At 46.2% G+C, this 26541-nt stretch overlaps 1 protein-coding gene and 1 long non-coding RNA gene across 5 annotated transcripts in view; both read right to left on the reverse strand.

Moving 5' to 3' along the window:
- ILDR2 (immunoglobulin like domain containing receptor 2) overlaps positions 1-26541 on the reverse strand; it is a 456394-nt gene that overhangs the window by 398473 nt on the left and 31380 nt on the right. The gene's annotated exons all lie outside the window — the stretch shown is intronic.
- Positions 19564-22175, reverse strand: LOC143981705 (uncharacterized). The gene is made up of 3 exons (XR_013274350.1): positions 22068-22175; positions 21840-21981; positions 19564-21548 (listed from the first exon to the last, which is right to left on the reverse strand). It is a non-coding gene; the product is annotated as an uncharacterized LOC143981705 (long non-coding RNA).

Consider the following 26541-nt stretch of genomic DNA (forward strand, 5'->3'; position numbering starts at 1 on the left):
TCAGCGCGCCGCAGTTGGCGGCTCCCGTGCGCAGGAGTGACGTCATCGCGGCTCCGACGAATGACAGTGCCGGAGCAGCGAGACCCACCAAGAAGATGGAGGCTCCATACACAAGGGGACAGTGGTGACTTCGCTGGCTCCTGTGTCAGGTAAGTGACACATAATGGACTACTATGCGATGCATAGTAGTCCATTATGCTTTACCTTTACAGGGAATCAAAGAGGAAGTAAACCCTCTTTAAACTTCACTGGAAACCAGAACTCTGTAAATGTAATTGTGCCTAAAGACTACCCTGAAAGATTTACCTTCTGTCTGGAAGCCCCCCTGAGAAATGGTACAGCATCCTATGATATGTGAGTGTGCCTAGACTCTCCTGTATTTACAGCTTCAAAACTGTATATTGCAAGGGGGAAAAAGTAATTGATCCCCTGTTGATTTTGTACGTTTGCCCACTGACAAAGAAATGATCAGTCTATAATTTTACTGATAGGTTTATTTTACCAGTGAGAGACAGAATAACCTAAAAAATTTCCAGAAAAACACATTTTTAAAAAACACTTATAAATTGATTTGCATTATAGTGAGTGAAATAAGTATTTGATCCTCTATCAATCAGCAAGATTTTTGCCTCCCAGGTGTCTTCTATACAGGTAATGAGCTGAGATTAGGTGCTCTCTCTTGAGGGGAATGCTTCTAATCTCAGCTTGTTACCTGTATAAAAGACACCAATCCACGGAAGCAATCAATCAGATTCCAATCTCTCCACCATGACCAAGACCAAAGAGCTGTCCAAGGATGTCAGGGACAAGATTGTAGACCTACACAAGGCTGGAATGGGCTACAAGACCATCGCTAAGCAGTTTGTTGAGAGGGTGGCAACAGTTGGTGCGATTATTCACAAATGGAAGAAACACAAAATAACTGTCAATCTCCCTCGGTCTGGGGCTCCATGCAAGATCTCACCTTGTGGAGTTTCAATGATCATGAAAACTATGAGGAATCAGCCCAGATCATCTTGTTAATGATCTCAAGGCAGCTAGGACTATAGTCACCAAGAAAACAATTGGTAACATACTACATCGCAAAGGACCGAAATCCTGCAGCGACTGCAAGGTCCCCCTGCTCAAGAAATCGCATGTACAGGTCCAACTGAAGTTTGCTAATGAACATCTGAATGATTCAGAGGAGAACTGGGTAAAAGTGTTGTGGTCAGATGAGACCAATATCAAGCTCTTTGGCATCAACTCAACTCGCCGTGTTTGGAGGAGGAGGAATGCCACCTATGACCCTAAGAATACTATCCCCACCGTCAAACATGGAGGTGGAATTATTATGCTTTTGGGGGTGTTTTTCTGCTAAGGGGACAGGACAAATTCACTGCATCAAAAAGGAACGATGGACAGGGCCGTGTGCCGTCAGATTTTGGGTGAGAACCTCTTTCCCTCAGCCAGGGCATTGGAAATGGGTCGTGGATGGGTATTCCAGCATGACAATAACCCAAAACACATGGCCAAGGCAACAAAGGAGTAGCACAAGAAGAAGCACTTTAAGGTCCTGGAGCAGCCCAGCTAGTCTCCAGACCTTAATCCCATAGAAAATATGTGGAGGGAGCTGAAGGTTCGAGTTACCAAACGTCAGCCTCAAAACCTTAATGACTTGGAGAGGATTTGCAAAGAGGAGTGGGACAAAATGAGATGTGTCCGTTTGTGTGGTGTGTATCAGGCTGAACTGCTATTCTCAGGAGATTTGGTAATATCATTACTGTGATCTTATTGTTCTCCTTGCTGGAGGCTCTGACACAAGGAAGCAAAGCCCTGCCTTTACCAAGATGGCCACCTCCACACAGAGACACCGTGCAGAACAATGTGGAAGAGTCAGCTGCAGGAAGACCAGATGCAAAACTGGTGACTAGTCATTTGCCCTCTGCCTCCCCTTTTTTTTGGGCACAGCTTCCATAGTTCAGTTCCCTTTTAATACCCATGATGTCCAAATAGTTCATATAGGTGTGATAGTAAGGTGTTCAGGTTCAGTTGACTCAAACCTAACCTGTTCGTGGCTTGGCAAACCGCCAAACAATATGGCCACATTTGGCCAGTTTATCCTCCCAAATCCCGGGCTCAACAATCATCTGGGGATCCTAGGTGGTATCATTGAGCAAACGTGGGGGGTTATTTACCAAGGGCAAATCCACTTCGCACTACAAGTGCACTTGGAACTGCAGTTGCTGTAGATCTGAGGGGGACATGCAGAGAAAATAAAAACAGCATTTTTTCTTGCACAAGATTGGATGATAATATCAGCAGAGCTTTCCTTCATTTCAGAGCTTCCCCCCAGATCTACAGCGACTGCACTTCCAAGTGCACTTGTAGTGTAAACTGGATTTGCCTTTCAAAAATAACCCCCATGGTCATGAACTTATCTGATCACTAATGTCACCCAGGACCCTTTGCACTGTGTTTACAGTGCACTGTCTGCACTGGGGATTCTGTCATTTTTGATGGGAGTCCAGTGAGAAGCATCGTCAGGAGGCAGGTGATTGTCGTGATTGACATTAGATTTACATTGCTGGATGCTGTGATTGATGCTGGATTTACATTGTGGGCATTGTTTATATTTTTTATAACTTATTTTTATTAAAGGACCTTTTCACATTGTCTTTGTGTTTATTTCATTTCATTTTTTGGGTCTGGTTTGAACATTTAAAGCGGGATTCCACCCTAAAGTGGAACCTCCGCTGATCGGATCCCTCCCCCCCTCCGGTGTCACAATTGACACCTTTCAGGGGGGAGGGGGGTGGAGATACCTGTCAAAGACAGGTATTTTCACCCACTTCCGGGCATAGACTCCCATGCGAGTCTACGCCATTTCCTGCCCTGCCACGCTGTCTGCTGGGACACACACGGGTCCCAGTGACAGCGCAGAGATTTCCTATTGCGCGGCGCGGCTCGCGCATGCGCAGTAGGGAACCGGGAAGTGAAGCCGATTCGCTTCACTCCCTGATTCCCTCACCTAGAATGGTGGCGGCAGCAGCCGAGAGCCGAGCGATCGATCGGCCTCGGCTGCCGGCATCGCTGGAACCCGGGACAGGTGAGTGTCCATTTATTAAAAGTCAGCAGCTGTAGTATTTATAGCTGCTGGCTTTTAATATTTTTTTTTTTGGTGGAATCCCTCTTTAAGGGAATCTTTTTGTTTTTGTTACGGTTGCCTTTGAAGGATTTCATCATGCAATTCCATAACCTCATGTGCAGCTTTAAAGAATTCATAAATCTAACATTTTTGTGATGGGAGGGCCCGTGGAACCCAGAATCCCTTGAAAAGGTTGGGAAACCCTTTTTTCAGCTCCCCATGCACCTCCTATGTCTAAGTCACCCTGTGTCCATTAGGAGCACAGGGTGACTGAGAAAATAGGACTTGAATTTCTTAAAATGGGACAGTAATATTTATCCACAATATCTCCCAAGATATATATAAAGACTATTCCTGGTTTGTTTGATTCTGAACTCGACATGTTAATTGAAAGAGCTGATCACATTGGCCTCTGTACAATGTAGGCTCCTACTGGAGCTCCTGCCATTGTGAGAAGGTGTCCTGTGTTTATACTTATGATAATGTATAATCTACTGTGTGAAGCTCGGTGACAAGTCTGACCTGGAGTGAAATCCTAATCACAACAGCCAGGTGGCCATGGAGTCACATTGGCTGCTTTAAGGGGTTAGTTAAATAGCTTATGTTAAAGGGGTTGTAAAGGTTCATTTTTTATTTTCTAAATAGGTTCCTTTAAGCTAGTGCATTGTTAGTTCACTTACCTTTTCCTTCGATTTCCCTTCTAAATGTTTTTTTTCTTTGTTTTCTTTGTCTGAATTTCTCACTTCCTGTTCCTCCTCAGTAAGTTGTTCAGTAAGCTGTTCTGGCTGACTAAACACCACTCGGATGATGGTGTGAAGTTTAATGAGGAGATACAGGAAGTGAGAAATTCAGACAAAGAAAAAAAACATTTAGAAGGGAAATCGAAGGAAAAGGTAAGTGAACCAACAATGCACTAGCTTAAAGGAACCTATTTAGAAAATAAAAAACAAACCTTTACAACCCCTTTAATGTATGTTTCTGGTTACAGGTGTATTGTTATAGTAATGTGAGCAGGAGGGGGGAACCTCCTCTTCAACTGTATATATGACAATATTCTTGTGTTCTAATAAACAGTCCATGTTCAGCAGCCAAACGAGTATTGTCTTTGTTGTTGTTGTGTTTGGAATATCTGATATCTATATTCAGACTGGGAGGAAGAGGTATATGAGGAAAGCACTCAAGCGGAGGGTGGGACGTTTCGTTACAATTTTATATTCCTGATAAGTGCCTGTTGTACCATGTACCTGCATGATAAAGTATCCCGTTCTCTTTGTATTGCTTCCTTTGTATGAAATCCCTAGTGTTCCTGCCACTCCCACTGCTTTCCTAATAAAAATTGATCGCACTAAGCATGAGAGCACAGCATGGTCAGTTCTCTAGCTATGCTGGGAACTTAGCCTGCTCTCCTCCAATGATAAGCCTTATCCCGACACCTCCCTCTCTGCACAGCCATTCACTGGAAAGACCACTATTGCTGCTGTTTCTCCTCCCCCAGCTCTTATGCAGCTAAGAACAGAGATTATGTGATCACTTATAAAAATAGGAAAAGCACAGAGTTGCTTAGAATCTACCATTTTGAATTCAATTACAGTGAATATTACAAGAAATACAGATATTTACACCATCCTTATAACACTCTCTGCTGATATTCATGGAAATCACAACCAAAAGAGCCAATTACAGAATCGTATTACACTTCCATACATACATTATAGGTTTAAACACGTTACTTATTTTAGCGATAACTGATTGCAATTTTTTTCCACTTCTCCCTCTGAAAAATGCACAGCCTTTAACTATTTATTAGTAAAGTCCCCAAATTAAACAGCAGGTGGCAGCCATCTTGCTTGATTGCCAATCTTGCCATGCGTCATTTAACACACTGGTAGCGAAGAACGAGCAGGACGCATGCAGCTCCCGCCATTCCATCTGCTCAAGTGGGGGCAAAAAAAAAAAACGAAGAGTTCTAAATGAAGGAACTGTGATGGGGGTCCACAATAAGGGAGCAGCTATGCGACGACCCATTAAATATATGTAAACCCAATTACTAAAATCTCACATAATTCATAACATGTTAAAGTGATATCAAAAGCCATTTCCAAAATGTTTAACCCTTTCGCTGCCAGGGCCATATGTTTAAAAAAAAATCAAGGCCCGAAGATTACATACAACCCCCCCAAACATATGTTTTTCTGAAAGCAGACATCCTAGAGCAGGGGTCTCTAAACTTTCTAAACAAAGGGCCAGTTTACTATGCTCCAGACTTTAGGGGGGACGGACTGTGGAAAGTGTGAGAAGAACATGTCCTGGTGTCAGTGGGAGTAAACAATGCCACATCTTTAGCAGGAATAATAATGCCCCATCATTGGTGTCAGTGGGCAGAAGGGTGCCCCATTATTGGCATTGATGGGAGGAATAGCGCCTAATCATTGGTATCAGTGGGAGGAATAGTGCCCCATCATTAGTATCGTGGTAGTAATAGTGCCCCATTGTTAGTGTAAGTGGGAGGAACAGTGCCCCATCATTGGTGTCAGTTGGCAGAATGGTTCCCAATCATTAGTATCAATGGGAGGAATAGTGCCCCAACATTGGTGTCAATTGGAGGACTAGTGCCCCATCATTGTTTGCAATAAGAGAAACAGTGTCCCATCATAGATTTCAGTGGGAAGAAAGGTGCCCCATCATTGGTACCATGGGAGGAATGGTGCCTCATTGTTGGTGTAAGTGGGAGGAATAGTGCCCCATCATTGGTGTCAGTAGGCAGAAGGGTGCCCCATCATCAGGATCAGTGTGAGGAATAGTGCCCCCATCATTGGTGTCAATTGGAGGAATAGTGCCCCATCATTGGTGTCAATTGGAGGAATAGTGCCCCATCATTGGTGCCAATGAAAGAAACAGTGCCTCATCACAGATGTCAGTGGGCTGAAGGGTGCCCCATTATTGGTATCAGTGGGAGGAATGGTGCCCCATTGTTGGTGTCAGTAGGCAGAAGGGTGCCCCAGCATTGGTATCAGTGGGAGGAATAGTGCCCCATCATTGATGTCAATTGGAGGACTAGTGCCCCATCATTGTTTGCAATAAGAGAAACAGTGTCCCATCATAGATTTCAGTGGGAAGAAAGGTGCCCCATCATTGGTATCATGGGAGGAACGGTGCCTCATTGTTGGTGTAAGTGGGAGGAATAGTGCCCCATCATTGGTGTCAGTAGGCAGAAGGGTGCCCCATCATCAGGATCAGTGTGAGGAATAGTGCCCCCATCATTGGTGTCAATTGGAGGAATAGTGCCCCATTATTGGTGTCAACTGAAGGAATAGTGCCCCCATCATTTGGTGTCAATTGGAGGAATAGTGCCCCATCATTGGTGTCAATTGGAGGAATAGTGCCCCATCATTGGTGCCAATGAGAGAAACAGTGCCTCATCACAGATGTCAGTGAGCTGAAGGGTGACCCATTATTGGTATCAGTGGGAGGAATGGTGCCCCGTTTTTGGTGTCAGTAGGCAGAAGGGTGCCCCAGCATTGGTATCAGTGGGAGGAATAGTGCCCCATCATTGATGTCAATTGGAGGACTAGTGCCCCATCATTGTTTGCAATAAGAGAAACAGTGCCCCATCATAGATTTCAGTGGGAAGAAAGGTGCCCCATCATTGGTATCATGGGAGGAACGGTGCCTCATTGTTGGTGTAAGTGGGAGGAATAGTGCCCCATCATTGGTGTCAGTAGGCAGAAGGGTGCCCCATCATCAGGATCAGTGTGAGGAATAGTGCCCCCATCATTGGTGTCAATTGGAGGAATAGTGCCCCATTATTGGTGTCAACTGAAGGAATAGTGCCCCCATTATTAGTGTCAATTGGAGGAATAGTGCCCCATCATTGGTGCCAATGAGAGAAACAGTGCCTCATCATAGATGTCAGTGGGCTGAAGGGTGCCCCATTATTGGTATCAGTGGGATGAATGGTGCCCCATTGTTGGTGTCAGTAGGCAGAAGGGTGCCCCAGCATTGGTATCAGTGGGAGGAATAGTGCCCCATCATTGGTGTCAGTGGGCAGAAGGGTCCCCTATCATTGGTATCAGTGGGAGGAATAGCGCCCCATTGTTTGTGTAAGTGAGAGTAATAGTGGTCCCATCACTGGTGTCAGTGGGCAGAAGGGTCCCCTGTCAATGGTATTGGTGGGAGGACTAGTGCCCCATTGTTGGTGCAGGTAGGAGGAATAGTGCCCCATCATTGGTGTCAGTAGGAGCAATAGTGCCCCATCATTGGTGTCAATTGGAGGAATATTGCCCCATCATTGGTGTCAATTGGAGGAATGGTGTCCCATTATTGGTGTCAATTGGAGAAATAGTGCATCATCATTGGTGCTAATGAGACAAACAGTGCCCCATCATAGATGTCAGTGGGCAGGAGGGTGCCCCATCATTGGTATTGGTGGGAGGAATGGTGCCCCATTGTTGGTGTCAGTAGGCAGAAGGGTGCCCTATCATTGGTATCGGTGGAAATAATAGTGCCCCATTGTTGGTGTAAGTGGGAGGAATAGTGCCCCATCATTGGTATCAGTGGGAGAAGTAGTGCCCTGTCAGTGGACAGAAGGGTGCTTCATCATTGGTATCGGTGGGAGGAATGGTGCGCCATTGTTGGTATCTGTAAGAGAAACAGTTCATCAGGGGCCAGAGATAGGCAAGCAAAGGCCAGTGATCGGCTCCGGGCCGCAGTTTGGAGACCACTGCCCTAGAAAATAAAATAGTTCCAATTTTTTATGTCACCTGATATTACCGTAAAGTAAAGTACTAGGAAACGCAAAAGCTCAGTAAAAAACACACTAGGGTGAATTGTAGGGCAAACAAACTCAATAAACTACCCACGTTTTGGTAAAATATAAAAGACGAGGTTGTACCGAGTAAACAGATACCCAACATGTCAAACCTAAATTTGTGTGCACCCGTGAAATGGCGTCAAACTGCAGTACTCTATATATTCTATAGGTGATGCTTCAAAAGCCCCCTATAGGTATCAGTTTAGTGTTACAGAGGAGGTCTTGTGCTAGAATTATTGCTCTCACTCCGGCATGTGTGGTCATATGTAACATGTGTATGTGCGTAAGTTCCCCCCCTCCGCCCCGACGCGTGCATTTACATTTGTACATGCGTAAATGTGAGGTGGGGGGGCCTCAAATTTCTCTTCAGGGGGGGGTTTATATGCTTGGGTGCAACTTTCAAAAGTGGAAGCTCTGCTTATCTGACGCCCCCCCCCCCCCCCACATTTGGTACTCATCCCCACTTCCAAGTGATCTCGCCGCGGCTCTCCTCCCCTTCCCCTGCCCCCGGCCCATTCAGAAAGCGCAGCATGCTTCACACATGTGCAGTAGGGAACCGGCTGTGCAGCTGCAAGGCTTCACTGTCTGTTTCCCTTACAGACAATGAGAGCTGATGGAAACGCCGGCTCGGGTGCCGACATCGCTGGATTCCTGGACAGGTAAAGCCGCGTACACACGTAGCCGTCTGTCCGACGGACTTAATCTGGCGTACTTCCCGCCAGACTGTCCGTCGGACTTTCCGAACAGGCTACTTGCCCACACACGGCACTTTTTAAGCAGACTAATACAGCATACTAAGTCCGCCGTACTATCCGCCCTACTTTTGAAATGAACGGACTCACCCACACACGCGGAGGAAAGTCCGCTCATTTCGAGTGCGTCTCCAGGTAGGCAGGGCCCGTGAAGGAGACGTCGCTGGCCCCGCCACTTGGTATGGACTTAAAGGGGAACCCCAACGCGGAAAAAAATCGGCGTGGGGTCCCCCCAGGTCCACATCAGTCCCTTGTCCGAGCCCGCTACCCGGCCGGCCAGGAAAGGGGGAACGAGCGAGCGCCCCCCCTCTCCTGAGCTGTACCAGGCCGCGTGCCCTCAACATGGGGGGTGCCTTTGGGAAGGGGGGCCGCGCGGCCCCCCCACCCCAAAGCACCTTGTCCCCATGTTGATGAGGACAAGGGCCTCTTCCCGACAACCCTGGCCGTTGGTTGTCGGGGTCTGCGGGCGAGGGGCTTATCGGAATCCGGGAGCCCCCTTTAATAAGGGGGCCCCCGGATACCGGCCCCCCACCCTATGTGAATGAGTATGGGGTACAATGTACCCCTACCCATTCACCTGTAAAATAAAGTACAAAAAAAACACAACACACAAGATAAAATAGTTTATTGCACAGCTCCGGGGGTCTTCCGTCTTCGGGGGTCTTCTCGCCGGACTCCTCTGCTATCTTCTTGTAGCTCTTTTGCTAGCGGAGGAGTCCGGCTTTCTTCCTCGCCGCGGCCTCTTCTTCCGACTTCGGGGGTCTTGTCCCCCCTCTTCGGTTCTTCTGCCGGGCCACCGCGCCTTCTTATAGCTCTTTTATAGGCGGTGGCCCGATCTTCTGTCGCCGCCGCCGCCGCCCCCCGGCCGCAGCGAGGAAGAAAGCCAGACTCCTCCGCTAGCAAAAGAGCTACAAGAAGATAGCGGAGGAGTCCGGTGAGAAGACCCCTGAAGACGGAAGACCCCCGGAGCTGTGCAATAAACTATTTTATCTTGTGTGTTGTGTTTTTTTTGTACTTTATTTTGCAGGTGAATGGGTAGGGGTACATTGTACCCCATACTCATTCACATAGGGTGGGGGGCCGGTATCCGGGGGCCCCCCTTATTAAAGGGGGCTCCCGGATTCCGATTGCCCCTCGCCTGCAGACCCCGACAACCAACGGCCAGGGCTGTCGGAAAGAGGCCCTTGTCCTCATCAACATGGGGACAAGGTGCTTTGGGGTGGGGGGGCCACGTGGCCCCCCCTTCCCCAAGGCACTCCCCATATTAAGGGCACGCGGCCTGGTACTGGTTCCTGGCCGGCCGGGTAGCGTGCTCGGACAAGGGTCTGATGTGGACCTGGGGGGACCCCCACGCCGATTTTTTTCGGCGTTAGGGTTCCCCTTTAAGTCCATACCAGGTGGCGGGGCCAGTGACGTCTCCTTCGCGGGCCCCGCCTACCTGGAGACCCGCTCGAAATGAGCGGACTTTTCTCCGGGCGGGAAAAGTCCACTCATTTCAAAAGTACGGCGGACTGGCACACACACGGCCGGATTGTCGGCCGAAATGCGAGTCCGGCGGGAAGATTGGAGTGCAAAACTACTTTCTAAGTCCGCCGTACTTTCGGGTCAAAAAAGTATGCCAGAGGCTACACATGGGGGGATTGTCTGGCGGACTTGAGTTTGCCAGACTTTTCCACCCGCTTGTTTGATCGTGTGTACGCGGCATAAGTGTCCATATATTAAAAGTCAGCAGCTACAGTATTTGTAGCTGCTGACTTAAAAAAAATTTCTGGGGGTGCGGAACTCCACTTTCACTTTTTATATCTTTTTTTAAATCACATTGCCTGGGTTCATACAGGAGCGGCGCAGGAAACCCAATGCGATTCGGACAGGAATCGCTCCACATTCCTGTTCAAATTTCAGCGCAATTTGCACCTATTCGTTTTTATGAAAGCGAATCGCACCGCAAAGTATCGGTTTCGGGTATCGGGAGCATTTTTGTGGGTGCTTGTGAAAATACTCGGGATTGGCACTGATATCCGTGCATCCCTAATTGTAAACTGCTGCCCAAAAGACGGCTGCAGCCCCGGCCTTAATTGCCGGGAGGGGGCGTCCATGGACGTTCTCCTGAGCAAGCGCAGACTTGTGCGACCCTGTGGAGCATTCTGTGATCACTGAGTCTATGAGACTCAGCTGATCACAGATCGGAGTAAGGGGTCGATCCCGGGCCCCTACCACGTGATCAGCTGTCAGCCAATGACGGCTGATCACATGATGTAAACAGAAGATAGGTAATCGGTCATTTTTTTTCCTCGCGCTGTCAGCGCGAGGGAAAAAAAGCCGATCACCGGCTTCTGTCAGAGGGACATCGGTCTCTCACTCAGAAAGCCGCGGCTGTGCCCACCAGCGTCACCTGCCAGTGCCCACTGTGCCACCTACCAGTGCCACCTATCAGTACCCACCAGTGCCACCTACCAGTGCCTACAGTGCCACCCATCAATGCCCACCAGTGCTGCCAATCGATGCCCATCATTGTCTAATAATCAGTGCCACATATCAGTGCAGCCTATCAGTGTCACCTACCAGTGTCGCTCAGTGCACCCTATCAGTGCCCATCAGTGCCACCTATCAGTGCCGCTTATCAGTGCCCTTCAGTGCCACCTATCAGTGTCCTTCAGTGCCACCCATCAGTGACCATCAGTGCCACCTCTCAGTGCCGCTTCATCAGTGCCACCTATCAGTGTCCATTAGTGCCACCTTATCAGTTCCCATCAGTGCCGCCTATCAGTGCCCATTAATGCCACCTCTCAGTGCCACTTATCAGTGCTGCCTCAGCAGTGCGTATCAGTGCCACCTATCAGTGCCACTTATCAGTGCAGCCTCATCAGTGCGTATCAGTGCCACCTATCAGTGCCCATTAGTGCAACCTCTCAGTGCCACTTATCAGTGCCGCCTCATCGGTGCTTATCAGTGCCACCTATCAGTGCCCATTAGTGCCACCTTATCAGTTTCCATTAGTGCCGCCTATCAGTGCCACCTATTGCCCATTAGTGCTGCCTTATCAGGGCCCATCAGTGCCACCTATCAGTGCCCATCGTTGCAGCCTCATCAGCGCACATCAGTGAATGAGAAAAATTACCTGTTTTCAAATTTTTATAACAAACTATGAAACAGTTTTGTCTTTTTTTTAAATTTTGGTCCCTTTTTGTTTTACTTAGCAAAAAATAAAAAACCCAGCAGCCATTAAATACCACCAAAAGAAAGCTTCATCTGTGTGAAAGAGATGATAAAAATTTCATTTGGGTAAACTATAGCATGACCGCGCAATTGTCATTCAAAGAGTGGCAGCGCTGATAGCTGAAAATCAGTCTGGGCAGGAAGGGGGGTTTAAGTGTTAAGGAGTGGCGCAGCATCCTGAGTGGCTTTGTTGTACGATGAAATTCCATTTGCAGGTTTATTTATCTATTCTAAAGCTGTGTTTTCTCTGAGGCCAGCTTCCTAAGCGAGCCGGGTAATGAGTTGTGGAGAGGACACACACCTTCTAAGAAAGTAATTAAATCTTGTTTGTCGTGTCAGTGAACTGTCCGCCATGCCGCCGATGCGCAGGGTACTCCCTGCCCTACATAATGCACCCCACGGTGCTGCCTCGGCACAATGTCCTGTTTTCTTGCTGCGACCTTTACACGGAGAAATTAGACACGCGACAAACGCCGCTCTTGTGTGACGCAGCGTGCGATCGGTCAAGCCTGCCGCATGAACTCTATTATCAGAGGCACAGTGTGCGCAGTGTTCTGTACTTGGACTATGGCGGCTCCTTCTCATTCGTACAAAGACTCCGTAATCTGTTATCAGTGTCTGCAATTCCCACACAGAATAGGCTGAGCGGGGAAAGTACCGTGCATTTTCAGAAAGCGCACATCTAAAGTGCTTTTTGTTATTCCATATTTTTTTGCTATGATATTTAACACAGAAATGTATCAAAAAACCACTAGGGGGAGCCCTGTATTTGATCCAACCTCAGTCACCAACCTCACTCACCAACCTCATTCACCCCTTCTGCTTTACTATTTGTCGACAGGCCAGTATTATTATTATTATTATTATTATCAAACAGGATTTATATAGCGCCAACAGTTTGCGCAGAGCTTTACAACATGGGGGCAGAAAGTACACTTACAATACAATTCAATACAGGAGGGATCAGAGGACCCCGCTCGTTAGAGCTTACAATCATTTTACTGCTGGACGGCGGCCCCCCCCACCCCCAGGGCACCATGACACGCGGGTTTGTCACACCAAACTTCCGGGTTTACAGGTGCTTGGACACAGCACCAAGTTCATCAGCAGGCACACAGCCAATGATTTTGGCTGTGAGCCTGCTGATTGCTGTGGCCAAGTTTAGTAAGCACAACACACAAATCCGGCTGTTTTTTTTTCCTCACAGATTTCACTTAGGCCCCGTTCACACTGCCGCGACTTAAAAGTCGTCTGACTTTACCGCGATTTCAGGGAACGCCTGTGTAAACGTGAGGTCTATGGACCTCTTACTGCAAATTTGACGCAATTTCAGGGAATGCTTGTGTAAACGTGAGGTCTATGGACCTCAACTCGCATGAATGTTGGACCAAAGTAGTACAGGGAATACTTTGAAGTCGGCACGACTTGAAGCCGCACAGATATGAATGGTTATCTTTGGAAATCGTGGGGAACAACTTGTCATGCGAATTTGCAGTCTCAAGTCGCAGGACAAGTCGCACAATTCTGAAAGAGGCCTTACCGTTCAGAGCTGAAATCAGGAAGAAAAGCCAAGCAGTCTGTAAAATCAGCACACATACACTTGTTAGGCACACAGTGCTGCGACCCTGGATGTCTAATTAACCCCTTCACGCTGACTTACTGCAAATATGTGGCCTTTGGCTTGAAGGGGTTGTACTGTCCGGGTTGTGATGGCTGCAGCCCCGGTACCATTTTTTAGAGCCAGTTCACACCACATGCAGTCCACTGCGTTTTTTTTCTGCATTAAAAACGCATGGAAAGTAGGTTATATGCTTTTTAATGGCACAGTTCACACCAGTGCTTGCAGTTCCAGTGCGTTCCAGTTCCAGAAAAAAAAAGTAGAACATGCCGCATTTTTCCTGCACTGGACTGTACTGAAACGCTGCAAAAAGCATCAAAAAACACTGGAATGCACCTGTACACAAAAAACGCACTGGAACACACGTCCTTACTTTAGCTTAAGAAAGAAGAGAGGGGAAAAATGCACCGGACTGCATCAAAAACGCACCAAAAACACGCATGCACTAAAGCATCTGCATTTCTATGGTGTGAACTGGTGCTTAGCCCTTGTACACATGCTCGGAGAATCTGTCGGAATGAGTCTTATCGGACCATGTCGTCAGATAATCCGACTGTGTGTTGTATGCATCGGACTGATTCCGTCCGAATCTCCGTCCGACCCAATTTTCCAACATGTTGGAAATATTTCCCGACCAACTGGGCCGGATGGACCTAATCCGATCATGTGTAGAGCATTTTGATCGGACCAAGTGCCACGCATGCTCAGATCAAATTCCTACATCAAAGCTATTGGCTACTGGCCTGAATGTAGTCCCATCGTAACGAAATTACGTCATCATGTTCTGAAAGATCGGATTTTTCGCCAACTTGGCCCGACCGTGTGTATGCAACAGTTTCGGACACAATATGTCGGACTAAATCCGACGGGCAAAATCCGACGGATTTGGTTGCTAAAATCTCCGACCGTGTGTACGTGGGCTTAGAGCCGATGGTCGGCTTTCTTATGATAACAACCGATGCGGCTAGGCTCGACTGTTATCCCAAGCAGCGGAAAGGGCAAAACCGCCCCCCCCCCACCCGATGTGCGCCGCCTACCGCAGCTCGCCCATTATATATATATATAATTTTTGGGGGTTCTAAGTAATTTTCTAACAAAAAAATATATATATTATTTTAACTTGAAACTAACAAATGTCAGAAAAAGGTTTAGTGTATTAAGTGCATTAAAAAAAATATATATATATATATATATATATCTATATATATCTATATATATATCTATATATATATCTATATATATCTATATATATCTATATATATATATATATATATATATATATATATATATATATATATATATATATTTTTTTTTTAATTTTTTTTTCAGTAGAGCCCCTTGAGAATAAAATGGTGGTTGTTGCAATATGTTATGTCACACTGTATTTATGCAGCAGTCGTTCAAATGCAATTTTTTGGGAAAAAAAAATACACTTTAATTAATAAAAAAAAAACAGTAAAATCAGCCTAATTTTGTTTGTATAACGTGAAAGATTTTACCAAGCGAGAATCGTGGTCTTTTTATTCTAAGCAAAAAAAATCATGATTCTCATTTTGGCCAGAATCGTGCAGCTCTAGCAGGGACTGATATCAATGTACAGTAAATGTTAATGTAAAGCTCTGCATAAATTGTCGGTACTATTCCTGTAGTAAATAGGCAGCAAACTATTCAGAAACTTTTAAAGTGGTTGTAAACCCTTACAAACCACTTTGACCTACAGATAAGCCTAGATTAAGGCTTACCTGTAGGTGCAAGAAATATCTCCCAAACCTATACGGTTTAGGAGATATTTACCTGAAGACAGCCACCGCTGTCTACGGCGCATGTGCCGTAGACAGCGTCGCGCAGGCGCACTGGGTAAGCCGCAGATTGCTGCGATATGCCGCGAGTGTCGGTTCCCGTGCGCAGGGATGACGTCATCGCTGCTCCGGCGAATCACAGCAGCGAGACCCACGGAGACCCACCAAGAAGATGGATGCTCGGAACTACAGGGGACAGCGGTGACTTTGCTGGCTCCTGTGTCAGGTAAGTGACACATAATGGACTACTATGCGATGCATAGTAGTCCATTATGCTTTATCTTTGCAGGGAATGAAAGAGGAAGTAAACCCATCAGGGTTTACTTCCTCTTTAAAAATATACAGTAGGTAGTGACAATATATTTTCATTAAGACCACATTTACGATTATAACAAAAAACAAAAACATAAAAGCCCCCTTTTCCCTTTAAGAAGTGCAGACATGCCAGCTGTGAGCGAGGCGGGCGCAGTTTTGGGGAATTCCTGCTGCTCATGCATGATGTAGTCTGTGAATTCTTCAGAATAGAACAAAAACATTGTCAGCCTTTGTGTTTGTCCAAATCTGCTGACCTCCATTCTTCCAGATAACCCCACAGACCTTTCTCACAGTACAAAGGTGGCAGAGCCCAGAGACACGGCTCCAACCACTTTCACAAGGTGGGGGGAGGCCGGCTGAATCCAAACCCTCCTGCATTGGAATTTACTTGTTGCATTAGCTAGACAATCTGTATCATGATTATGAATCCTAATGTTCCTTGAGTGTGATGAAAGCAGTCTGAGGATTCACCCTACAGATATCCCTGATACCCAATCACCACCGCACAATTAAAATCCTAATTTCCCGCAAGTTAGATCCAATTTTTTCTGGCATTTCATCTTCTGATTGTGTTTAAAGTTTAACATTTACTGAAAAAGATAACTGAAAATACGGATCTTTTAAACTGGTGATGCTCATTTAATGATTCTCATGAGGATGGCATTAAAAATTCAATAAAAAAAAAAACCCAACAAGACAACTTTAGGCCCCTTTCACACTTTCCCTGTGACTTTGGATATCAGAGTCGCATGACAAGTCGTACCCCATGATTCCCAATGATAGCCATTCATATCTGTATGACTTCAAGTCGCACCAACTTTGCACAGTGCCCCATCCTGAGGCACTGTGTGTATTAGAGAGGGATGGGGCACCGTGTGTATTAGAGAGGGATGGGGCACTGTGTGTATTAGAGAGGGATGGGGCACCGTGTGTATTAGAGAGGGATGAGGCACCGTGTGTATTAGAGAGGGATGAGGCACTGTGTGTATTAGAGAGGGACGGGGCACTGTGTGTATTAGAGAGGGATGGGGCACTGTGTGTATTAGAGAGGGATGAGGCACTGTGTGTATTAGAGAGGGATGGGGCACTGTGTGTATTAGAGAGGGATGGGGCACCCTGTGTATTAGAGAGGGATGGGGCACCCTGTGTATTAGAGAGGGATGGGGCACCATGTGTATTAGAGAGGGATGAGGCACCGTGTGTATTAGAGAGGGATGAGGCACCGTGTGTATTAGAGAGGGATGAGGCACTGTGTGTATTAGAGAGGGGATGGGGCACTGTGTGTATTAGAGAGGGATGGGGCGCTGTGTGTATTAGAGAGGGATGGGGCACTGTGTGTATTAGAGAGGGATGGGGCACTGTGTGTATTAGAGAGGGATGAGGCACTGTGTGTATTAGAGAGGGATGAGGCACTGTGTGTATTAGAGAAGGATGGGGCACTGTGTGTATTAGAGAGGGATGGGGCACTGTGTGTATTAGAGAGGGATGAGGCACTGTGTGTATTAGAGAGGGATGGGGCACTGTGTGTATTAGAGAGGGATGGGGCACTGTGTGTATTAGAGAGGGATGAGGCACTATAGTACCTTTAGGCCCCTTTCACACGGGCGGCTGTTCTGCCGCAGGAATCATGTTTATTTTTTTCTACAAAATTCAAGGCTCCAGGCACAGCGATCAGCTGCGTTTGCACAGTGCGTTTACCAGCGTTTACATGCGTTTACATGCGTTTTTATGCGGTTGCGTTTAACTGCAGTTTTTATTCCCATAGCAACCCTTTTATTTATTTATGTTTTTGTTCCCTGGAATGTACCCATGATGCATTGCAGTCCTCTATATTTAAACCTGTTTCTTTGTTCTCTGGCTGAGTGTGTGTTGGAGTTTTGCAGGAGTGGAGAGGAGTGCTGAGTTTTGTGCCAGTTTTTTTGAAAAATGAATGCAAATATGGGTAGTTTGCTTGCAATGCTCATTTTGCTGATGATGAGGATGAAGAGAAGAAGAGCGATCCAGAGTAGGCGACGTCCTCGTCGTTACTGGGTCCATCCCCTAACGTCTCAGCGCCTATCGATCGGCTACTTTGCCCTCATGTTCGGTGAGCTGAGGACTCATGGGGACAAGTTCCACAATTACACCAGGATGTCGGTGGCATGCTTCGATGAGCTGTTGGGACTTGTTAGAGGACGCCTGACCAGAACCACGACCAATATGCGAAGAAGCATTAGTCCAGAAGAACGGCTGTTACTTACGTTAAGGTAGGTTTTCCATATGTTGAACAAATGCTTAAATTCATGTACATGCAGGCTTAGGCAATATTGGCAATAGTGTGTGTGTATGTATGTATGTATATGTATATGTATATATATATATATATATATATATATATATATATATATATATATATATATATATAGATGAATCTATAACCTAATCTATATCACAACAGCGATTTTTCGCACATTACTCCCATTACCATTATTTTTTATCCTTGAAAACTATCTATCGTGCCTTGCACAGTCAGTTTTATTTTTTGCAAATAGGAAACATCATCAAATTTCAGTAGTTTCTCATTATGTAGGTGAGCTCTGAACACAAAGGCAGAGTTTTGCATTAACAAGCAAGGTACCACCAAATAATATTTTGTACTAGACCAACCCACCACCAGGCTTCCTGTTTGGATGCCAGCACCTACTACCAGAGCCGAGGGATTTATCTTTGGGCTGCAATGTGTTAAAAGTCATCAGCTTATATAGATGCTGATGTTTATTTGTTACCATGTAGAACTCCATATGTATATTGATTTTTTTTTTTTTTTTTTTATTTTACTATATTTTATATTTTCTGAATTGTTATCAATTTTGTATTGCAGATACCTTGCCACTGGTGCCAGTTTCACCTCCCTCCATCATCAATTTCTGATGGGAATTTCCACCGTATCCACCATTGTGCATGATACCTGTTATGTCATCTGGGAAGAACTGAGAACATCAGTCATGCCGGAGCCAACATCCAGTCTGTGGGAGGAAATAGCGGAGGAATTTTGGGAGAAGACCAACTTCCCAAACTGCATTGGGGCATTAGATGGGAAACACATCCGGCTCATCAAGCCTCCAAAATCCGGTTCCCGCTTTTTCAATTATAAGAAATACTTTTCTATTGTGCTTCTGGGACTCAGCGATGCAAATATGAAGTTCATCGCTGTGGATGTTGGAGCGTATGGGAGTTCTGGAGATTCGAGAATTTTCAGAAATTCCATAATGGGGCGGCGTTTTCAACATGGCGAATTTCAGGTGCCACAGTCAAGGCCTCTCCCTGGTACTACTGGACCAGATCTTCCACTTGTAGTGCTGGGAGATGAGGCATTTGCCTTAACCACGCACCTGCTAAGGCCCTATACCAGGCATGGTCTCACTGCCAGGAGGCGAATTTTTAACTATAGACTCAGCAGAGCTCGAAGAATGGTGGAGTGCGCATTTGGCATTTGCGCTGCCAAATGGCGTGTTTTGATGACAGCCATGCATCTGGAAGTTGAGCATGCCGTCAATGTGGTTCTAGCGAGTTGTGTTCTCCACAATTTTTTGAGGGGTAAGGAGATCGTGGCCACCGAAACCCCTGTTTATGAGGAACCCATAGGTCCTGTTACTGGCACTCGTCCAAGTAATCAGGCCCTACAAGTCCGTGAACATTTCACTGATTATTTTTTGAGTGAAGATGGACAGCTGCCATGGCAATTGGACTATGTATAAATTTTTAACCATTGTTGCATGTTTTTTTCATCACATATTTCAGGTTTTTGTGTCAGTTTTCACGTTTGCCTTAAATAAAGTAGTCGACAATTTTCAACAATTTAAATTGTTTTTATTTCTATCTTTTGCAATGCACAGGGCGTATTTAAAAAATTGAAAAACATTACAAAAACATTGAATGCTTGCAAGTATAGAAAAATGTTTTTTAATTACTTTGGAATATATATATATAAAATCTCCTTTTAGTTTCAAGTATTGAATTTCAAGTGCAACAGATAACGAGTCCACAAAATATCCCCCACTACCCCACAAAAAAAAAAAGGTTACAGTATTCCTGCACTGCACAGGGTGTATAAAAAAAATAGAAAAACCTTACAAAAACATTGAATGCTTGCAAGTATAGAAAAATGTTTTTTAATTCCTTTGGAATATATATATATATATATATATATATATATATATATATATATATATATATATATATATATATATAGAGATATATATAGAGAGATATATATAGAGATCTATATATATATATATATAGAGATATATATATAAAATCTCCTTTTAGTTTAAAGTATTGAATTTCAAGTGCAACAGATAACGAGTCCACAAAATATCCCCCACTACCCCCCGTAAAAAAAAAAAAAGGTTACAGTATTCCTGAAGTGCTGTCAGGCCCCTTTCACACAGGGCAGATCAGTAATGATCCGTCCCGTGAAGATCCGCTTGGTCGGCAGGGATTGTTCCATTGTCCCCACTGAGCCGGTGGCAGACAGGGCTGTCCCGGCACACTGTGCCCTGTGAGCTCTCTGTTCTCTTCTATGGGGATCGGAAGAGCACGTACCATCTGTCCGTGTAGATCCAATCCGCTCTGCAGATGGCTAGAAAAATTGGATTTCCCTCCGTCTACAGAATCGGACAATTGCGGTGGCACCCGATATCGTCCGCCTCCGCAACAGTCCGATTCTGCAGACGGAGTAAAAACCTATTCTATCCGTCTGCAGAGCCGATCGGATGGACACAGACAGACAGTCCGTGCTCGTCCGATCACCATAGAGGAGAGTGGAGAGCTGACAGGGCGGTCCCTGCACAGTGTGCGGAGACCGCCCTGTCCGCAGCCGGCTCAGCGGGGACAACGGAGCAATCCCGCTGAGCGAGCGGATCATCACGGGGCAGATCATTACTGATCCGCCCCGTGTGAAAGGGGCCAAAGATGGGCACTGAGTGCGGTAAACAGTTCTGAAATATTTGGCTAGATGGAGAAAGTGCAAAAGATGTCGCCATGTACACTCCACTGTGTAGATGGGGTAATCTCCCACTGGGCCAAGTCTCTCAACCTAAACAATGCTAGCACCCAATCAGAAAGTTCAGGTATTGTGAGAGCAAGTGGGGCCAAGTAGCAACATGTATAAGCTTGGGACAGTGGGAGATTCTTCTGTGCGTACAGTTCAGTGTACATGGAGGAATCTGGGGTTTGTTGTAAACATTAGTTCGTGTAGGTAAAACATTAAAGTAGTGTAGGTAAAACATTAAGTAACATTACACAACAAGAAAAATACAACCGTCATATCACTGCCATAGGAATACTATAAGTTTTCATATATTGAATAATTAGGGTTACGCAGGGAAGAATGGCTTGGTTCACTGCCAACATCTATGGGTGATCCTGAATGGGAAGATGAGGGTGAAGACACTGGGTGTGGCTGCACATGCATCCTTTGGTAACCAGGATTAGACGGGTAAGATGTATACAGTGGTGGGGGTCCTACATAAGGGTTAATGGCAGATGTTGTGTCATGGCACTGCTGACTGGGCATTGGTCTACTGAAAGACCCACTAGGTGAATTAAAACCCATAGCCCATGGCTGAAATTTAGGATATGGGCGTTGCTCTTTGCAAGCGGACACAATATACGTTAAATAGGCATGTATATCACCCCTGACCTCAGTGCGCTTATCTGCAGGAATCTCCCTGATTACACAAAGCAACATTCTTAAAAACATAACATCGGGGTCTGAGATGTTGAGGAATTCATCATCTTTTGCCTGGTTTTGTGATTGGTTTCTCATTTCTTCAATGATACGGTTGAAATATTCCTCAAAAGGTGTCTCTTGTTGAGTACGTGTTCGACGGGTGGTAGTAGTAGACCGGACTCTCCTATCTGGATTTGCCTGCAATATTATAATATATAGATTATGCATCTGATACTGAGGTCACACTGAACAGCATATGATGGCTTGCACAAATATTGCAGCACCTGTTTAGAATAGATCACACACAGGTACTTGTTTTGTTGCAAAAACCTGATCTCACTGAAGACCTCCAAAGCCAGAAGAACAAGTCACACCTTGCCCAAAAAACAAGTCGTTGTTGTTTCTACAACATTTGTGCCAACACCAGCTGCCTTTTCAAAATGTAACGTCTTTTGTGGACAGAAATTGTGACATTTTTAAAATACATACCGCAGGTTCTTGAGTGGATGGATGATATTCTTGGGATGACACTGTCTCTGTGGTTTCTTGACTGGTGTCAGCGTCTCCTGATGGTGATGGCGACGAACTTTCGCGCCTTGCGCTTGCTCTCACAGGGACACTTGACACAGTTCTAGGTAACAATAAAGATTACACGTTTAAAAAAAAAGTGAACATGAATATGCCAAATCGCTAAGTAAAATAAATGGATATACTTACGTGCGCATCTCAGTGGTGCGCCTCAAAAAAGACAAAGCCTCTGCATGGGGGTTAGGCCTGCGACGAGTTGAGGGTGCTCCGCTTCTCTCCGCAGCCTTCTCTTTGTTGACTTCTTTTTTGTAACGGTCGCGCAGGGACCTCCAACGTGTGTAAACCTCCTTTCCTGCAATATATAAAAAACATACAATGGCCTGGTCATTAGGGGGTAAAATCTTTACTAGGATGCATGTGTACCCTGCTGCATAGACACAACAAACCTTGCACTCACCTCGGTTATCCTGTTCAGTTGCAGACATCTCGTCCCAGTTCGGTGTGACATATTTGTAGACTTCCTCCCACTTTGCTCTCTTCAGCACTCGGTCTGCATTTCTTGGGCATTCTGAGTCCCATAACTCTGGTCGGGCTTGCACCAGTGCGATGATGGCCTCGTGTGAGATGTCTCTTGCCGCCATGCTGTCTTCTCCCCTTTCATCCCTCTCAACTTCCTGTGTCATTTCCCAGGTACACCTGCTGTATAGGATGTGCTTCCGGGTTTTTTTTTTCTTCTTTCACGCTGCTGGCCGCAATTGACACAAAAGACTGCGATTACCTGCGGTTATGTGCTTATAGCTGCGCTACATCGCACCTGGACGCATACAATTCTATTTTTTCTATTCGCACCGAACCGCATGTAACGAAATCGCCGCTAAACGCTGTGTGTGAATGGGGCCATAGGAAAGCATTGTGTGCTTTTAGCTGCGGTAGAAATGAAGAAAATCCGCAGCTAAAAGCACCATTCTATCCGCCCGTGTGAAAGGGGCCTTAGGTACTGCAAATATATCCTAAACGTGCATGGTTTAGGAGATATTAACTATATATGCAGCCTATGACATCATCGGCGCATGCGCTCTGATGGAACAGCCACCCGGACGTTCCTTCAGAATACTGTGCCGTAAACGGCAGCTCCCGCGCATGCGCAGGAGTGACGTTATCGCAGCTCCAGCCAGGCACACTGCCAGAGTACACAGACTCAGAAGGAAGATGGGTGAAGATGGAAGAGGCCTCCAACGCTGACATCGCATTGCTGGAATGCTTCATTTTCAGGTAAGTTTCACGTAATGTGCTAGTTTGCAATGCATATTAGCACATTATGGCTTTACCTGGCAGGTCAGAAAAAAAAGGCACCTAGTGATTTACAACCATTTCTAAAATAAGAAAACCAGAAAAATGTAGTTCTGGAAAAAGCAGGACTGCATCACCCCTCTGCTTTCATGTCACTGGTTGCTAGAATGCTGTCAGCCAAACAGTGTCACTGGTTGCTAGGATGCTGACAGCCTCACAGGGTCACTGATTGCTAGGATGCTGTCAGCCTCACAGTTTTACTGATTGCTAGGATGATGTCAGCCTCCCAGTGTTATTGGTTGCTAGGATGCTGTCAGCCTCCCAGTGTCACTGATTGCTAGGATGCTGTCAGCCTCCCAGTGTTATTGGTTGCTAGGATGCTGTCAGCCTCCCAGTGTCACTGATTGCTAGGATACTGTCAGCATCCCAGTGTTATTGGTTGCTAGGAAGCTGTCAGCCTCCCAGTGTCACTGATTGCTAGGATGCTGTCAGCCTCCCAGTGTTATTGGTTGCTAGGATGCTGTCAGCCTCCCAGTGTTATTGGTTGCTAGGATGCTGTCAGCCTCCCAGTGTCACTGATTGCTAGGATGCTGTCAGCCTCCCAGTGTTATTGGTTGCTAGGATGCTGTCAGCCTCTCAGTGTCACTGATTGCTAAGGTGCTGTCAGCCTCCCAGTGTTTTTGGTTGCTAGGATGCTGACAGTCTCACAGTTTTACTGATTACTAGGATGCTGTCAGCCTCACAGTGTCATTAGTTGCTAGGGTGCTGTCAGCCTCCCAGTGTCACTGGTTGCTAGGATGCTGTCAGCCTCCCAGTGTCACTGGTTGCTAGGATGCTGTCAGCCTCCCAGTGTCACTGGTTGCTAGGATGCTGTCAGCCTCCCAGTATCACGGGTTGCTAGGATGCTGTCAGCCTCCCAGTGTCACTGATTGCTAGGATACTGTCAGCCTCCCAGTGTTATTGGTTGCTAGGAAGCTGTCAGCCTCCCAGTGTCACTGATTGCTAGGATGCTGTCAGCCTCCCAGTGTTATTGGTTGCTAGGATGCTGTCAGCCTCCCAGTGTCACTGATTGCTAGGATGCTGTCAGCCTCCCAGTGTTATTGGTTGCTAGGATGCTGTCAGCCTCCCAGTGTCACTGATTGCTAGGATGCTGTCAGCCTCTCAGTGTCACTGATTGCTAGGGTGCTGTCAGCCTCCCAGTGTTTTTGGTTGCTAGGATGCTGACAGTCTCACAGTTTTACTGATTACTAGGATGCTGTCAGCCTCACAGTGTCATTAGTTGCTAGGGTGCTGTCAGCCTCACAGTGTCACTGATTGCAAGGATGCTGTCAGCCTCCCAGTGTCACTGGTTGCTAGGATGCTGTCAGCCTCCCAGTGTCACTGGTTGCTAGGATGCTGTCAGCCTCCCAGTATCACGGGTTGCTAGGATGCTGTCAGCCTCCCAGTGTCACTGATTGCTAGGATGCTGTCAGCCTCCCAGTGTCATTGGTTGCTAGGATGCTGTCAGCCTCACAGTGTCACTGGTTGCTAGGATGCTGTCAGCCTCCCAGCATCACTGGTTGCTAGGGTGCTGACTGCGTAGCCCTGGAAATGAACAGGCACAGAGTGTCTAGGAAGGACACTTTAACCTCAGCACTTATCCCCACTATGCCTCCATGCTAAAAATGAATGTACGTGTTTCCGACACATAAATTAATGTCACAAGCAGCAACAGTTGTTGCACAAATGGGAGAGAACTTTCTTATATCTCATCCTTCTCTGATTGCTAGGATGCTGTCAGCCTCCCAGTGTTATTGGTTGCTAGGATGCTGTCAGCCTCCCAGTGTCACTGATTGCTAGGATGCTGTCAGCCTCCCAGTGTCACTGGTTGCTAGGATGCTGTCAGCCTCCCAGTATCACGGGTTGCTGGGATGCTGTCAGCCTCCCAGTGTCACTGATTGCTAGGATGCTGTCAGCCTCCCAGTGTCATTGGTTGCTAGGATGCTGTCAGCCTCACAGTGTCACTGGTTGCTAGGATGCTGTCAGCCTCCCAGCATCACTGGTTGCTAGGGTGCTGACTGCGTAGCCCTGGGATTGAACAGGCACAGAGTGTCTAGGAAGGACACTTTAACCTCAGCACTTATCCCCACTATGCCTCCATGCTAAAAATGAATGTACGTGTTTCCAACACATAAATTAATCTGTCACAAGCAGCAACAGTTGTTGCACAAATGGGAGAGAACTTTCTTATATCTCATCCTTCTCTGATACCCACATTGCCTCCTACATTTCCATTACACAGGTTACCTATATCCATATGGCCGGATGTACATGCAGAGTTTTGGGATACTCAGCTTTCCTGGGAACTCGGTGACACGACCAGCGCTTCCGGCAAACAACCAAAAGCTGGGGTGTAAGGTAAGTATAAGGTAAGTATCTTCAATATATCATTTCTTATTGCCTCTACTTGGTGTTTTTAGATGGGGGTGGGGGGGGGGGGTCCACTTTAAGGAATGTAAACATTTCTCCATGTATTTATTTGTGAATAATCGATGCAAACTTCCTCCAACCCAAGAAATGGTACAGTCCTGCGGCCTTCTCTTTGCTGAAGCAATATTACCATAGCAACCAAGACAACTGTAAGCGAGTTCCCCCGTATCTCCAGCAAATGAAATGTTATTTAATGCTCACACTCATTCTATAAGTGGTACGGATGACGAATGTGATGTCTAGAGAGAGGCAACCTATAGCAACCAATCAATTTTCAGCTTTTTGGAGTCATATAACTCGTATAACTATATGCTTTTCGGTCGCTATGGGTTACCAGACTTGTAAACCTTCATTGCCCTGTGCTGTTCTATTGATTTTCTTCAGCAAAATGCTAAAGTATGGGAAGAATTACACTCGCCGGCCACTTTATTAGGTACACCTTTTCAATTGCTTGGTAACACAAATTGCTAATCAGCCAATCACATACAGTAGCAGCAACACAACGCATTTAGGCATCTGGACGACTTGCTGAAGTTGAAACTGAGCATCAGATTGGGGAAGAAAGGGGATTTAGGCTGGGTTCACATCATTGTGAATTGGATGTGGTTCTCCGCATCCAATTCGCAATAGCAGGAGATTTTGACCGGCTCTCTATGGAGCCTGTTCATATATCTCCGTAGCGGGTCCAGTGCGATTTTTCACAAAGATGCTGTGCGTCTTTTGGTCCGTTTCAGGTCCGAATTCAGCCATTTTGGCTGAAATCAGACCTGAAAACGGTGAACCAGGACGCACTGGACCCCTGCTGTGAGCCGCATGCGGTTCATCTGTGAACCCAGCCTCCATTGACTTTGAATGTGGCATGGTTGTTGGTGCCAGACGGGCTGGTCTGTGTATTTCAAAAACT

The sequence above is a fragment of the Lithobates pipiens genome, unplaced genomic scaffold (assembly GCF_037356315.1).
Source record: "Lithobates pipiens isolate NorthernLeopardFrog02 unplaced genomic scaffold, aLitPip1_a1.2 Scaffold_16, whole genome shotgun sequence".
Classification (NCBI taxonomy): domain Eukaryota; kingdom Metazoa; phylum Chordata; class Amphibia; order Anura; family Ranidae; genus Lithobates; species Lithobates pipiens.